The following is a 17,803-nucleotide window of genomic DNA, read 5'->3' as shown; positions in this document are numbered from 1 at the left end:
GTGATGGATTGTTACCACATCACGGTAGTCAATCTTCATCAGCCCCATTCAGCACCAGCTGGAAGGGGAGCAGGGATACTCAGAAGTTTCCAACTGGAGCTTTCTGCTATGTTCTCACAATTCCTTTGGAAAAAAAGACATTGAGCGCCAGACTCAGCTCTGATACCTTGGGTGGGCAGAGCAGAAGTGGGTCCCGGGGCTTAGTAATACAGGAGCTAGGCAATATCTACAATTCGGTCGGAATCAGGGCTCTTGTAGCGGCCAAATAATTTAAATGTCAGCCTAGAACACGTTTGTCTTCGGATAGGCAGTGAATTTCATGGCGATTCAAGCTGATGTTGGCGAAGCATATGTAGATGGAGTCAGACAGTAACTTTTTGTAGCTAGACATAGTACAGCTTCTGGTTATTCAGTGCCCACTGTGACCTAAGCCTTTGGATACATCGGAGGACAAAGGAGAGGAGTCCTTGCCCTCTGGAAACTTACATGCTAGTGAGCCAGAGACAGAAATAAATTGTTAAACCAGTCAATCCATAGGAGTCGGGTAATGAAAATGACTATGTTGAAATATAAAGCAGGTTTAGTGGGATGGAGAGAGAATTAGGGTGGATACAGGGAAATTTACCTTTTCATTTTAATGATTAAAGATATTTGGGGACCATAATAAGGGAAGTGAAGAAGCAGGCCATGAGGATAGCTGGTGGGAGCACTTTAGGTAATAAAGGCTTTGGGGTGGAAGTGAGCTTGGTGGGTATCAGATGAGGGGGGGATGGGAAAGCATCGGAAACGGATGCAGAGTTGGACGGCACCTTGTGTGTCTGTTGGGAGCACCGGTGGGCAGTGAAGGGAAGAGCAGTAGGGAGAGGCCGGGGCCATCCAGGTTCTGAATGTGCTGTAGCAGATACTGAAGCCTTCCTATGTGCTGGGCTTGTGGGCGTTCAGAACGTCTAGACCTTTATGTAACCCATAAAGATCTGTCCTGCTCCAACTCTGAGCTACATATCTGAGAAACTACATCAAAGAAATACCACCACATACTCATTTTCTATGGGTTTCGATCTGGGCCCCCTGGCCCCACCAGCCACACAGCTCAGCCCAGCCTTGTCTGCCTAGGACCGCCCCCTGCCCCCAGAGTGGTTATGCCTCTGAGCCCCCCTGCAGTTGACATGGGATCTGCTCTCTGTCAACTTTCCCCCAGCTCCAACTTTTTTTTTTTTTTATGATTTGTTTATTTCAGAGAGGGAAAGAGAAAGAGATCAAGTGAGCGAGTTGGGGGAGGAGCAGAGAGGGAAAAACAGACTTCCTGCTGAGCACAGAGCCTATGGGGCTTGATCCAGGACCCAGAGATCATGACCTGAGCGGAAACTCAAAGTCAGACACTCAGCTGCCTGAGCCACCTAGGGGGCCCCCCACCTAGCTCCAACTTTTATCTTCTTTCTTCGGCTTGGTTAGTTGGCCAAGGATTTTGTTAGCAATGCCTTTCCTGCTCTGCCACATCTTCAGATCCTTCTCCTAACCACTGTCTTCAGGGTCATCTCTTGTCCTCTATCCTCCTGGCCTAGGAGGTAACCACAGGGCATGAGTAAGACAGAATCTCTACCCTCATGAATCCTTTGGGGAGAGATCATCTGCCCAACACCCTGACCCAGCTGAGCTGGACTGAGATGCCTGCTCTGTTGGAGGAGGGGCAAAAGTGACATATGAGTTTGCAAGAGGAGGAGAACTTTCTGCCAAAGGAAGGAAATGGAGGCTCATAAGGAGAGTGACCTTTGGCTCAGGTCTTGGAGGGTGGATGCTGTAGCAACAGGCAGAAGGGGTGTGGGCTGGGAAAACGCATTCCATGCAGAAGGAACCTCTTGTACAAACAGGCATGTATAGGTGTGCATGGTGTGTTTCAAGAGCTCGAGCCCACCTATGTGTCGGAAGCGAAGCAGTAGGCCCTGAGACAGCCAGGGCCAGTGGCCTTTATTCCAAAGGCCATGAAGAGCCGCTGAAAGATTTTTAACATGACCAGAGGGTAGTAATGTATAGACTAATAATGATTCGTCTCAAGGGCATTGTTCTTCCTAACACGCTCTAAATTGGTGGAAATGCACACTTTGGGAATGATGAGCCTGTGGGCTGTGCCGCATAGAGGGCATCAGGGGAAGTGAAAAACCGACAGATTTATCATTTACCGTCGTCTAAAATGATGCAGAATGAACATCTCTGGCTGCTTGCTGGGTGCCAGGAACTTATCTAAGCCCTTTTAATAGAGATTTTCTTGTTTAATAGGAAGCTATGAGCTGTGTACAGTTATCATTTTCATGTCACAAATAAGGGAAATTTCCCAAATAAGGGAAGGATGAGGAAGAGCTGGAATCATATAGGCAGACTGCCACGGGCGTTTGAGGCCATACACAGCTTTCTCACTAAGCCAGGAAAAAATAGAAGTCCAGCAAGGGGAAGTGCTCGGTACACAGTCACCCAGCCGGTAGCTGTGCAGCAGGGACTGGAGTCTGGGTTTCCAGGCTCCAGGATCTGAACTAATCTCCCACCAGAAATCACTGTGCTGCGCACAAACCCCCACCTCCCAGTGCCTCCCCACATCCTCTGTCTGGTCATTCACAGATGAAGGCACAGGGCTCCTCCTGTCTGTAACATGAGAAGCTCACTCCCTCTTCGATGACTGACGTGCCACCATTTTTGATAAAATTCATCTGGGTTAATCCTACCCTCCTCCCCTTGGGATCTTTGAAAATTGGAAAGGGCTCTCAGGGGAGAGCTTTGGAAGTCAGCACTCCCTCAGCCCCACAGGAAGAAAATTCTGGGTTGCGTGGGTACAGGAACTCACGGGATGAAGGGGCTCTGAGGGCTGCACGTGTGCGCACCCCAGAGGACTTTGGGTTTCATTTTAAATCTGGAGCTGGCCCTGGCTTCCTTCTATTTGACACATTCTCATTTCTGCTATTCCCCTTTTAGGACTCTGTGCAGTGGCCAAATGCACCTGTGGGTCTAGCCCTGCACAGATACATTAGCGAGGATTTTCTGTAAGAACCTAAACACATGCCATCCTCCACTTTTGTGGTTTTCTTTTCTTTCTTTTTCCTTCTTTGGTTTGCTTGCCTTTGAGCTTGCTAATTCCAGAAATCCTTCCAAAATCTCCTGCAGTCAGCTCTGAGCACACCTTTGTACTCTGATCGCTTCTGTTGGGTACCAGGTGATGGGTTTGCCATCGCTCCCTGCAGACCCTCTCATCTGCGTGTGCTGCTGAGGAAAGCAAGGTGAGGTGACCCAAAAAACGTGGATTCTGGTTCCGGCTCCCTGACTCTCTGACCTATGACCAGTCCCAGGTTCTTCCTCGGTAAAGTAGCTCACGTGCCAAGACGTGAGAGATTGTTTCAAATGTCCTTTCTGAATCTAAAAAGCCTATAGTTGGGGTGCCTGGGTGGCTCAGTCATTAAGCAGCTGCCTTAGGCTCAGGTCCTGGGATCGAGCCCTGCATCAGGCTGCCTGCTCCCCACCCCCCTTCCCCTGCTTGTGTTCCCTCTCTCACTGTCTCTCTCTCTGTGTCAAATAAATAAAGAAAATCTTTAAAAAATAAAAAGGCTATAGTTTCCATCCATAGACGGCAGCCATCTTGGAGTGGGAGCACGAGTTCACCATTTCTGGAGGGATCTTGCTCTAACACGTGAATTAGGGGCTCACGGAGAGAACATTGAACATACAACGTTTCCGGTACGTGTCTCTGCTCTGCCCTTAACTTTCTGCCTGGCCTTGAAGTCCGTTCAACGCAGACTTAGCCTTAGGTTCCTCCTCTGCAAATTAGTGATCAGACTGTCCACCTCATTTACCTGCGAGGATGATTAAATGAGATAAAATATCAAGGTACACCACATGTGAGAACCTTAAAAAAATGTTTGAGTTACAGCCATAGGAAGGAGATGCTCGGCCCGTGTTACAACAGAGACTTGATCTGGTTGAATTTGCATTTGACCTCATTGTAACCATCAGCCCTCTCTCCATCGTCTGAAATGTGGGGTTCTCTGTCACAGAGATAGATCATAACATATTCGAACTCCACAGTTGCTAGTGAGCTTGCTATCAAGGACATTCTGGAGAATCCATCATTAACTCAGTGTTTAGTAGATTCTCATTCATACTTTGGAATATTTAGCACAAAGACATGTATAGCTAGACATGCAGTTCCAAGATTAAAAAAAAATCAATGATTTCACAGGCCTATATGTAATCATTAAGAAGATGTTTTCAATAAACCATAATGAAATTTATTATTTCACCTATAAGACTAAATGGATTTTTAGATGGGTAAGGATTGGGTCAGCCCATCTCCTCCCGTGAAATTGCCCATTCAGATCTGCCCACTGCAATAGATTTTAGCAGTGATTTGCGGCAAATTAGCTCAAGTGATTTCACATTATCACCTTCTGCTAAAGACACTTTCATGATGGGTCCTGCTTCTTGCTGGATCTTCAAAGCCTGATTTTGTTTTTGTTCTTGAATTTCAGAAGAGCTTAGGACAGTTTGGAGTAGTCCAATAAAATGTCATAAAATCGATGAAGGAATGTAAAGAAAATGAGCTTCAAGGCCAGAAAATTAAACCTCAAGTATGCTTATAGGCAGGTAGGAAAGTGAAGAGCATGGGGAAAGGCGTAGTCATTCAACTTACATTAACCTGCCTTTATTCCCGAGCATGTGCAGAGTGCTAGAGACCAGAAGAGGAGTAAAACCTGGCACTTGGCTTTAAGCTGTTCTTCGTCCAGCCCACAGAACAGGAATTATCCTTGTGCCTGAGTGGGGAGGTGGGGGTGGAATTTGAAGCTGGGGAGGCGTATCCAATTTCTGTGGCTGCTGTGACAAACTACCACTGTCTTCCTCACTTAAAACCATGAAAATTTATTATCATGAATGTCTGTAGGTCAGAAGTCCAACACCAGTCTCGTGGGCTAAAAGCACAGTATCGGCAGGGGTGAGTTCCTTTTGGAGGCTCTAGGGAAGAATGATTTTCTTTGCCTTTTCCAGCTTCTAGAGACTGTCCCCATTCCTTGGCTCACGGCCCTCTCTCCATCTCCAGTCCTCTTCTGCCTCCCTGGTTCACTTTCAACAACATGTATGAATTTGCCAGGGCTGCAGGAATGAAGTACAAAGCCACAAATTAGGTGGCTCAAATCACAGATATTTATTTATTTGTTGTTTTTACAGTTCTGGAGGCTAGAAGTCCTAGGTCAAGGTGTTGGCAAGGTTGGTCCCTTCTGAAGGCTGTTCTGACCTCCTGCCTAGCTTCTGGATATTTGTTGGCAATCTTTTGTGTTCCTTGGCTTATAGAAGTGTCCCTCTGACTTCTCACATGACCTCTGACCTTCATCTCACATGACCGTCTCCTTGTGTATGCTCGTTCATGTCCAAATTTCCCCTTTTTAATAGGGGCCCACGTCATATTGGATTAAAAGGCCACCATACTTCAGTATGACCTTATCTTCACTGACCGTATCCACAGTCACCCTAGTTCCAGGGAAGGTCTTATTCTGAGGTACTTGGGTTAGGATTTTCATGCATGAATTCGGAGAGACACCATTCAGCCCAAGACAGGACTCTGATGATTACTAAGGCCCATCCAGGTAATTCAGGATAATTTCCCTATCACAAGACCCTAACTCAGGCATATCTGCAAGGTAACAAGGCACACATTTGCAGGTGACAGGGACTAGCATGTGGACATCTTTGGGGCTCTGTTACTCTGTCTCCCACAGAAGGTTCTGGGCTTAGGTAGTATTGGAAACCTAGAGCTTTCCAAGGGAGGGATGTTGTCAGAAGGAGATTTTTGGCGGAGGACCCTGGAGAAGGAAGGGACTGTATCCCCAGGAGAGTGTAGGAAACAACCATGCATTCAGTAAACCACATAGTCCTGTAGAGTTGGAAGACTTTACGCTCAGGCTTCTTTGCAGTCTGCTAGACATGATCTACTGTTGTTTCCATCTTCAGGCACCTTCTTTGGGTTTCTGTGACACTGGGATCTATTTGCTCGCTTTCAACCACCAGCATAATTCCTTCCTGTCTATCTATTCCAGTGGTGGCAAATCACAGCTACTGGCCAAAGTCTGCTTGCTGCCTCCTTTGTAAATAAAGTTTTCTTGGAACATAGCCATGCCCACTTGTTTCCATACTGCCTGTGGCTGCTTTCAGGATATGGTGACAGAGCTGAGTATCAGTAGCCACAGGTGGGGTGTGGTGTAGCCTTCAGATGTGAAAATGGCTATTGCCTGGTCTTTTATAGGAAAGGTTTCCTCGTCTCTCTTCTTCTTTCTTTTCTCCTCCTCTTAGCTTTAGAGGGCTCCAGAATCCAATCTTCTATTCATCTTCTCTTCTCCATCCACATTCTTTAAGTGATCACAGCCAATCTTCCATCTTTAGCCACCACCTCCTTACTGATGACACCCAAATGGAGTTGACCAATTCTGACCCATCCCCTGTGAGTTTCAGGTAAAAATATCAAAACAGCCTCGCAACATCTTCACCTGAGTAATTAATCTGAATCCCAAAGTTAGTTTCCAGGAAAGAACTCTTGAATTCCCCTACATACCCTGACCTGCTCCTCCCCCCATCAGTGACATCATCATTCACTCAATTGTTCAAGCCAAGACCTGAGTGGAAAGCCTTGACTCCCCTCTTTCCTGCACCCCTACATCCCATCAGGAATCCAGGGAGCACGACTTCTAAAATGTCCCTCGAATCTGAACCCTTCTCACTGCCTCATCGTGTCCATAGCTGCTAGTGCGACGCACACCAGCATCTGTTGCTGGTGCTAATATAATGGCACTTGCTGTTCCTGCTTCTTCTCTGCCCACCAGTCAATTCACTCACCAGAAGCCTAGTAATCTATCTTTAAAGTAGATTTGATGTTTCTTCCTCTGTGATGGATTCCCATCTCACTTAAAAAAAAAAATCAAATTTCTGTGCCACTCCTGACAAGACATCCATGGGTCCATGTTGTTTTGTCTCTGTTTGCTCCTTCTACTAGCTCTCCCTGGCTCATGGTGTCCCCACCTCCCTAGCCCTCCTTCTGTGGCTTGAACACACCAACCTTGTCTTCATCTCTGGAACTTTGTATCATTTCTCTTCTCCCTGCGTGAACTCTCTGCTCCATATTTCACATATCTGGCTGTTTCTTATCATGGTAACCTCTGTTAACTGTCACCTCCTCAGAGAGTTCTACCCTGACTGTGCTCACTAAATAGTCCTCCCTCTCCTATCTCACTTTTGTAAATTTTATTCACAGAACTTTTCATTTTCTGAATTGATCATTTTATTCTTGCTTACCAATGCCACAAAACTCACCCCTCTCTTTCCCCTCTCCGCCACACTGGAATGCAAGCTATGTGATGGCGAGAACTTGGTCTGGATTAGCAAAGACTTTATGGAAGAGGTGACCCAGGAGCCTCCCAGGTGATATTTCTTTCCTTATGGACACAGGCATATGTGCATGAGTACTTTTAAATTGTGATACTTTTATTCTCCATATTGTCAAATAATCTTTTTCATTCAAGATTAGATAATTTTGCCTATTTAATAAGTATATATTTTCAAATCATGTGTTACAGCCACAGACTATCATACTTTCTGAATATCCTTGATTTAGTTAACTGGTGCCCTAAAGTTGAACACTTATTCTTCTGGCATTGTAAACAAACTGGGATAATGTCTATTGCATGCATGTTTAATGCTTGTATTTTCATAGGACCAGCTTTCAGTCTGTATTCATGGTAGGTCAGACTAATTGTTGAAATGCAGAACATCTGGGGGCGCCTGGGTTGCTCAGTGGGTTAAGCCTCTGCCTTCGGCTCAGGATATGATCTCGGGGTCCTGGGATCGAGCCCTGCATCGGGCGCTCTGCTCAGCGGGGAACCTGCTTCCCTCTCTCTCTCTCTGCCTGCTGCTCTGCCTACTTGTAATCTCTCTCTCTCTCTCTGTCAAATAAATAAATAAAATCTTAAAAAATTTTAAAAATAAAAAATTTAAAAAAGAAATATAGAACATCTGTACCACATTGCACACAACTGACCAGTTTGTGCTATACAGTAAGGACCACTTACCATCTCAAATCTCAGCTCCCTGGCTGTCCAGGTCTCTGTCCCAGGACCCTGCAGGGCTTCCTCACAGCCTGGAACCCAAGCAAGGTCCCTCCAGGACACTGTGGCAGGCCACTTCCACATCATGCACTGCGGGAACAGACTAGAATGTTTGTTTATAAATCCTGTGCTACCGTGGCCTTAAAGTTAGATAAAAGTTATGCATATCACACATTTTCATATATACCGCAAACATTGTTTCTAGAAAATTTGTTTCAGCTGAGCATATGCAAGTCTTGAGGTTGGAAAGATTATTTAATTATAACTTCACCAACACTGGGTATTGCCAGTCTTTAATTTTTATGAATCTTACTGGGGGAAGATCTCATTTTTATTTTGTTTGCATTAGTTCAATAATTGATAAACTGAGCATCCTTTTATATGGTTATTGATCATTGGTATTCCTTTTTAAAAGAGACCTTCTGCTTATGTGTTTTGCCCTTTTCTCTTTGGACTGTGGAAGTTTAAAATTTTCTTTTTCTTTTGAGTGAGACTTGGGAATTTTAAGAGCCTTATTGATATAAAATTTACATACCATGCAACTCACCATCTAGTGTACAATTGAATAAATTTCAGTACATTCATAGATTTGTGCAATCACTACCACAAGCTAATTTGAGCACACTTTCATCACTTAAAGGAAACTCTGTCCTTGTTGGCAGTCTCCCCTTATTACTTCCTTTACCCCAGTCCCTGGTGAGCATTAATCTGCTTTCTGTTGCTACAAATCTGTCAACTATGAATGTTTCAATAGAATCAATAGAATCATCCAATCTGTGATTTTTTGTGACCAATTACTCTAACAAAACATGGTGTTTTCAAGATTTATCCATGTTGTAGCATAAGTCAATAATTCCTTCTTTTTTAGTGTGGGGTACTATTCCATTGTATGGATATACCACATTTTATCCATTTTTCAGAGATAGACAATTAGATGATTTCCACTTTTGTCTTACATACATAACACTGCTATAAATGTTCATTTATATGATCGAGCAATTCCATTTCTGTATATATATCCCCAAAGAATGAAAAGCAGAGTCCTAAATAGATAATTGTATACTCGTGTTTATAGTAACATTATTCACAATAACCAAAATGTGGGGGCAACGCAGGTGCCCACTGAGGGATGGGTGGATAAGCAATGGTATATATGTACAATGGAATATTCATTCTTAAAAAGGAAAGAATTTCTGACATATGCTACACCATGAATAAACTTAGGACGTTGTGCTAAACGAAGTAAGTTGGTCACAAAAAGACAAATACTGTATGATTCCACTTATATGAGATATCTAGAGTAGTCAGAATCATAGAGATACAAAGTAGGACATGGTTGCCAGGGACTGGGGAGAGGGGGGAATGGCATTGTTTAATAGGCATAGAGTTCCAATTATATAAGGTTAAAAAGAATTCTGGAGATGAATGATGGTGATGGTCATGCAACATTATGAATGTGTTTTAGATCCTGGAAGAGGGCACTTAAAAATGGTTAAGATGGTAAATTTTATATTATATGTTTTTTTGCTTCAATAAGAAACTAGAGAAAAATTTGTATACAAGGTTTTATGTGTATGTGTATTTCTACTCCTCTTGGGCATAACCCAGAAGGGGAACTGGTGAGTCATATGGAAACTCTGTGTTTAAATTTTAAGAATTGAGAAACTGCTTTTCAGAGTATTGGCTATATCATTTTATGTTAATACCAGCAGTGTATGAAGGTTACAGTTTCTCTACATTCTTGTCAAAACCAGTTGTTCTCTCTCTCTTTTTTAAATATTGACATACTAGTGGGTATAAGTACTATCTCTTTGGCTTGACATCTTGATTATCTTTTTACTACATTACGAACACTTTTTATCTTATTAGCCATTCATGTGTCTTTGTAGAAATGTCTAATCATGTACTTTCTCCATTAATTGTTTTGTATTATTGAGTAACTTTTGCTCTTTGTATATTCAGGATAGAGTGCAATATCAGATTATTTGCAAGTGTTTTCTTTCATTCTTTGGGCGTGTCTTCGTTTTCTGAATGGTGTCTTTTGTAGCACAAAAGTTTATAATTTTAATGAAATCAACATTATATATTTTCTATAAACAAAACAATCTGATAGCTATAATTTATATGCAGTAAAATTCACTATTTTTAGTATAAACTTAAGTTTTGTTTTTTTTTTAAAGATTTTATTTATTTATTTGACAGAGAGAGATCACAAGCAGGCAGAGAGGCAGGTAGAGAGAGAGGAGGAAGCAGGCTCCCTGCTGAGCAGAGAGCCCGATGCGGGGCTCGATCCCAGGACCCTGAGATCATGACCTGAGCCGAAGGCAGCGGCTTAACCCACTGAGCCACCCAGGCGCCCCTAAACTTAAGTTTTGACAAATATCTTCATGTATCTACTACATAATCAAGATATAGAACAGTTCCATTACTCCAACAAATTCCCTTGAGCTACCACTGATCTGTTTTCTGCTACTTTTTTTTTCAATTGTCCAAGAATATTATAAATGAAATCATAAGCATTAAAATATCAAATGTTTCTGTTTAATGAATGGAATCCTACCAAGCAGTTTTTTATATTCAAACTTAAACCTTTTTTTTTTTTTTTCAACCTCTGCTCTTGGTTTTCATTTCAAGATTTCCTGCCCATTTCATTTTAGGCATGACTCCTTTACATTACATATATAGCAAATCAAAATTTTAGTGTTCTAATCAGGTATGCAAATTTTCTGGCTTTAAAGTTCCTAGTCAAGTTTGTAAAAAGGTGAGATAAAATTTAAGAATGTTCTCATCTGAAGGCTCAACTGGAGAAGACTCATTTTCCAAGTTCATTCAGATTGTTGGCAGAATGAATTTCCCTGTGGTGGTTGTGGGAAGGCCTAAGCTTCTTATAGGCTGGAGGTTGCCATCTTCAATCTTTGGGGCTATCCATGGTTCCTTACATTTGAGTTTTCTCACCATGGTCACTCACATCATTAAGCCAGCAAAGCTAGGCTCTCACCTGAAAGAGGACCCAGTCCTCTTTTTTTTTTTTTTTTTTTTCCTTTAAGGATTTTCACCAAAGTCAAGCTGCCCCAAGATATACTCATGGTTGATTAAGTCAAAATTTATCCATTTAGGACTTTGATTACATCTGCAAAATGCTTTCACCTTTGCCCTATTCTATTGGCTAGAAGCAAATCAGAGATACCTCCCACACTCAGGGAGGGATTTATACAGGATTGTGAACACTAGGGGGTGGTGATCTTTAGGGACCAGACACTACACGTGTAAACAAAATTTACATTGTAGGGAGCAAGAGAAGAATCTCAAGTTGTGACAGTTGGGATACGAGTCAAAGGGCTTTATGGTTTCATAGAAATGGAGTTCTAAGAAAGCCAATGTCCAGTCTGGGGAAGTTGCCAGATGAAGACTGCTGAACTGAAAAAAACCAGAAAATCAGGAACTGAATTCTTAAAAAAATCACCAGTGGGAAAGGTTAAAGTATATTCAAGCCATCAGCAAGGGCACAGTGGGCTAACTTCAAAAGTGCTCAAGCTACAGCCACTTTTTTATGCTGCCCTTGAACACGATTTTGTGGGCATATCAGCTGCTTTGAAAGGGTTCACATCTGGTGAAAATGGATCAAGCACTGTCCCAGTCATTCAAATGCATTCTGTCACTTCATGGTGTTTCTGTGAGGATAAAATGAGAGAATGTAGTACTTTGCAAATGGAAAAGCTCTGAAAAATGACAGAGGTGACCTTCTGTTGCCATGCCATTAGTGGCTTTTTTGGACTCCCCTTATGCTACTCCTATCTTTTCTCTAAACTCTCCCCTGTCTGATCTCCTACTTGATACTTACGTCTCAGATGAAGGACGTGTGGCATCTGTCACCCCACCCCATAAAGGGCTGCTTGCAGAACAGTGAGTGAGTATGTGCACTTGGGGCCCTGTGGATTTGGGCCTACAATACCTGAGTGGGTGTACTCTATTGTAGGGAAACCCTAATGTCTACAACTCAACCGTTAAGTGTCAGAATGACATTTGATCAGGGGATTGGCCCTGAAGAAATTTAAAGACTATGAAATGGTAGTTAGATGTTGTTTAATGATTAAATGATGCCATGAGAGTCCTCTGCTAGGGAAGCATGTAGAGTTAACCAAAAGAAATAGGAAAAAGTTGGTCAGAAAACCAGAGTTAGGGACACCTGGGTGGCTCATCAGTTAAGCATCTGCTCTTGGCTCAGGTCATGATCCCAGGGTCCTGGGATCGAGTTCTACATGACGCTCCTTGCTCAGTGGGGAGTTTGCTTCTCCCTCTGCCTCTGCCTGGCACTCTCCCTACTTGTGCGCTCTCTCTCTCTCTGACAAATGAATAAGTAAAATCTTTAAAAAAGAAAAGAAAAGAAAACCAGAGTTAAGTGTCTAGAGAGCCTACAGGGTGGCCAGTTATCAGTTCCCAGGAATATTTGGCATGGGTGTGGCGGTATGAGCGACCTCAAAAACCAACAACCCCAAAACAAACCAAAAACCCCCAAAAAACAAGAGAAAACAGCATTTTTGAGTGCTCATGGTGAGTTAGGCACTCTTCCAAATGCTTTATATAAATTAATTCATTTGTACCTCACAACTCTCATAAATTAAATTTTATACCCATTATATAGATGATAACTCTGAGCCATAGTGTGGTGTCTAACTTGGCAACACATGAACTATTGCATACTTGTACTTGAACAACACTACATCCTGCTCAGCCCAGAGTCTCGCAGCTGAAATCTCCACAACTCCCACCTCCCTTGGGAGGGACAGCATCATCTGGCAGCAGAATGGGCAGAGGCGGAGGCCACCAGATGACTGGTTTCCAGAAGACCCATCAGTGGAGAACCCTGGGGTGCTTACTTTCAGGGACCGAATGCCATCGCTAGGAGGACTGGAAAGGTCAGTCTCAAGGGCCCCTTTCCCTGAGCTGGAGGCTCCCAAGCAGGGAGACAAGTCACCGGGAGCAGAGAATGGGCTGTGCATCTAGGCTGACTTGATGCTGAGCTGCAGAATTTCTGTCTTAGGGTTGCTTCCCAGGACCCTACACTTGGAGGCAGGGCTGAGCCTGTGGGAACATTCCAGGTGAGTTCTGAAAGGCAGCATGCCAAGCAAGACATGGCAGCAAACTTAACAAGCACTCACCTGCCCTGTGTTAGGACCTGTTTGGGTGTGAGGAATTCATAGAGGAACAAGATCGTTCCTGCCCCGGGAAGGCTCCCAATTAATGCTTACTACTTTGTCTACACATGGACCATCACCTCACCTAATACTGCCTCTTTTCATCACCAGGATGGTAACAATTGATATTACCATTTTCTGAGACAGACTTTTTCATGGTAATTTCTATAGCAATTTTAATAAAACTCAAATGGAAATTCAGTCTATTAAAAACACATCCTTTGTTCATTCCCTTATTTTTTAATTTAATTGGAACATTCATACGAGCCTAAGAATAGAAAAAAAATTAGATGAACAAGTTAAATCACTTAAATGTCAATGAAATCGTATAAGGTGTTGCATGCTATATCCTTCCCATCCTTGGTCCATGGGGAGCTGATTCTAGTAGCCCAGGACACTTCTGGGGAACCACCTAGATTGGTAAGGAGCCAAGTTTCCACCCTGGTCAGAACTGAACTCCAGTGGCTGTGGATCCTTTTCGAGGTAAATATTTTCACAGACCCCGCAATATGGAATTAGACTGTTTTATCCTCCCACTACTTAACTATGTGTGCACATAAAACTAGCTCCACATTCCTTATGCTGTTAATTCATACCACTCTGAAGTCAAAACAAATTAACAAACTAAAACCAAATATATGACAAAAGCAAAAATAATTTCAATTGTCAAGAGTAATGAATTTTGCCAAAACTAAATGCCACCTGCCTGACGGCCGTGTACCAACTGTTCCCTTCCTTTTAACATGCTGTTCCTACTCTGTTGGCCTGAAGATCATTTTTCCACCACTTTTTGTGCTGCTTCCGAACCCTCATGCCTGCGGTTCACAGTGATGCCATTTGGAGTTCACGCAGCAGGAATTCATCATTTACCCACTAAATCTGCCTTTGTTCTGTTCTCATTAGCCTGGGACAATTAACATGGCACCATTTGACTGGTGAAAACTCATTTGTAAATATAATTACAAACTTGAATGCTGGAAATGTGAGAAAGGATTTGGACACAAAGCAGTCATTCTGATCATTCAGAATAGGCTATTTTTAATTTTTAAATGTTTGTCAGTGATGTTAAAAATTTAAAAGTCTTGTAGTGAAGCTCAGAGACCTCTGAGAATTTGTCCTTGGGCTTCTGTTTGTAAAAACAACCCAAAAATAACTAGGATACTGAGCCATTTCTCACCCTACATACTTCATACTTCCAGTTTGACATTGGAGGAAGCCCGTGCAAACAGTCTGAAGGCCGGACATTGGGCAGTCCCGTGAGTGGTTAGATCAGGATGCCAGGGTTGGGCACATCCCATGAAGTCTTGACATCTGGGTAGTCAACAGAATCAAGGGGAAGGAAACCTTGAGCAAAATTACGTGTGAAGTCTAGTTTCTTATGATGGCCCGTGCTTTCCTGGGAGTTGGTCTTTTGGATGCAATGCAAAGGCCAATGTTCTTCTACAGGATATACAGGATAACATCTGGCATCGTTAAAAAGACCAAGATCATGTGCTTGATGGAGGAGTCACACGTTAAGATCAGCTGTCTATAGAGTGAACTTTCATCAGGATGTGGGTAGAGATTAAGAAATAGTCACTGGGCAAAGCCTCACAACTCCTACATCAACCACAAAAGGCCTGCCTGTTCACTGTGTCTCTGCCAGATTAGAGATGTTGTCTAGTCCCCAAGGGCTCTGGGGTCTATGATGGACCTTGACACTTTAGAGCTATATGACTTTGAGCAAGGTGTTTAGCTTAGGTAGGCATCAGGTTGCTCTGTTGTTAAATGGGGATAACAGTAGCATTGACTTTGTAAGGCTGCAGTGGGGAGTTCAGTGGAAAAAATCATGGAGAGGGCTTGACACAGTACCTAGGGCAGAGCAAGTGCTCCATAAACCAAGCCATTATCATTTACATGAATACAGAATTTTATATTGTCATTTAGGCACAGGAAAGATGACTCTAGAACAATAGGCCTCACTTTCGTCTGCTGAGCGGCTGTAAGAAGTGGTAATGCCGTGTCCCACCCCCAGAGATTACAATTTACTTGGTCTGTAGTGTAGCTGGGCTATTGGGATTTTTAGAAATTTCTCAGGTGGTTCTAATATGCAGTCGAGGTTGACGATCTGTCCCTGCTCCAGAAAAGCTCACAGCAGGTGTATCTGGTGCCATGAATACTAGTGATTTGGATCCTAGCCCTGATCTGATAGACAATGATTTGTGTCCTTGGGCATGTCACCTCCCACCTAATTTTCCATTTATACAGAACAATGGCCAGATTTCATATAACTTCATGGATTGCCAATGCTGTGTGTGCTCTTATTAACTCAGAGGTAAGGAAAAAGCGAAGTCTCCCAGGTTCTATTTCTGTCTCTGAACTATTTTTTAAAAATCAAATCAATGAAGCAGGTTTTAAACTGTTGACTTAGGGGCACCTGGGTTGCTCAGTGGGTTAAAGCCTCTACCTTCGGCTCAGGTCATGATCCCAGGGTCCTGGGATCAAGCCCCGCATAGGGCTCTCTGCTCTGCAGGGAGCCTGCTTCCCCCCTCTCTCTGCCTGCCTCTCTGCCTACTTGTGATCTCTGTCTGTCAAATAAATAAATAAGATCTTTAAAAAATAAATAAATAAAATGACTTAGAGTGAAACAAACATATAAAAATGCATTCCTCCTTTTTACTTTTTTACTGGTACATATTCGGAGGCACAAAACCTAGAATTTGAACTATGTAGCATCCAAAAGATGGATGTCTGTATTTTACTACAATGTAGCATCAGCTACTTTCCTTCTACACTTCAGAAAACCAAGGATTTGAGAATATCTTCTACAGCATCCCTGGTTTCTAGAAACCAAGGATGGTTTCTAAGGCCCCCATGGCAGGAGGGTCTCTGTGTATGGGCAGAAAGGTTTGGGCCAGCACAGTGGAAGGTAGCATTGGAAGATAATCCCAGTGCTAGTCCCAAGTTTGTGAAGATTCATCCCAGATTCTTGGTTGTCCATTTATAACCATGTCTTGGTAGCTGCGCTTTAGAAGAAAGTGAGGGAAGACTCACTTCCCTCCACTGAGGGAAGACATCAGTGGACACTACATGATCTGTAAGGAGCGCCATTATGGTGTGTGTGTAACAACTTATGGTCTACAAAATGCTTTCATGTACACTATTTGGTGTTCACAGTAAGACTCTGAATGCAGCATTTTCCTTAGAATTTTACGGAAGAGAAACTGATGCACAGAGATAAAAGGTGACTCATTCGGTGGTATCCCTGTAGTAAGTGGCGGAGCAAGGACTCCATCTCTTGGGACAAATTCGGTACATCTCCACTGCCTGAGGCTCACACCTGGAGTAGACACTGTGAGTCCCATAGAACCAGGGAGTCTTGTAATCCTTCAGTGTCTGCTCGAGGAGCATTGGGATTTCCAAGATCCCTGCTTTCCTTTCTTTCCCAACCCTCACATCTCCTCTCCCTCCTTTCTTCACTGTCTTGTATTCCTTCTTTAATATATCCCACTCTCTTTTTCCCTCTTTCTGTAACAAAACTGGTGACTTCACAAAAGGAGGGAGAGCCTCTTTTTCTTTTTTTTCCCCCTCCAGTGCATCTGTAATTCTCGAGCACCACCTGATTTTTCCTGAGGGAAACGTTTCCTTGTCCCAGTTGAAATGAGAGTTCTGCTCTGGTCCCTGTGCAGCGTGACCGGAGCCCAAACACCCTTCTGGGTTCATGCAGACTTCTCCCAACACACTGGGTCCAGATCTCCAGCTGCCCCTGGACTGGTGGGAATTGAGAAATGATACATAACCTTGATCCACTTAAGTTCTTGTGTTCAGAGGCACTGCCTATTAGAACACTGACCTTGATCACCATTTGAACTTAGACTTCAAATTTTCATGTACTTTGCATGGTCTGCTTTGGTCTTCCTGCCAAGCAAGGAGGCTGCCCTTTTCTCTGGCTCCATCCGCCCATCCATCTCTGTTCATTGAATCACAGACCCTGCTAAGGTAGGATACATTCTCTCTTTCCTTTAGGAGTTCTGGATCCTAATCAGGGAAGCTTTCATGACAAATGGAAAATACCCAATTTCTTTCAGGACCAGCCCTAGAATCTGGGGTATTTTAACCCATGTAATGAGTTTATTTTAAGATTGAGGTTCTGTTTTTGTTTGTTTGTTTTTGGCAAGATGTTATGAAATTATGCTATCAATATCAGCTTTTAGATTAAAAAAGTAATACTGTATTTTCTACGGAACTCTCAATTTCTTTTTTTAATTTATTATTTATTTGACAGATCACAAGTAGGCAGAGAGGCAGGCAGAGAGAGAGGAAGGGAAGCAGGCTTCGTGCTGAGCAGAGAGCCCAATGCAGGGCTCTATCCCAGGATCCTGGGATCATGACCTGAGCTTGAAGGCAGAGGCTTAACCCACTGAGCCACCCAGGCACCCCCAGAACTCTCAATTTCATGCTAAAATTTCTTTTAGAGAACATGAGTTTCCAGAGAGTAAGATT

The 17,803-nt window shown here is 43.1% G+C and overlaps 1 long non-coding RNA gene across 1 annotated transcript in view; it reads left to right on the top strand.

The window, feature by feature from the left end:
• LOC125109382 (uncharacterized) overlaps positions 1-17,803 on the top strand; it is a 75,512-nt gene that overhangs the window by 41,802 nt on the left and 15,907 nt on the right. The window lies entirely within an intron of this gene.

The sequence above is a fragment of the Lutra lutra genome, chromosome 9, assembly GCF_902655055.1.
Source record: "Lutra lutra chromosome 9, mLutLut1.2, whole genome shotgun sequence".
In the NCBI taxonomy this organism is placed as follows: domain Eukaryota; kingdom Metazoa; phylum Chordata; class Mammalia; order Carnivora; family Mustelidae; genus Lutra; species Lutra lutra.
This window is presented reverse-complemented; position numbering and strand designations above follow the sequence as displayed.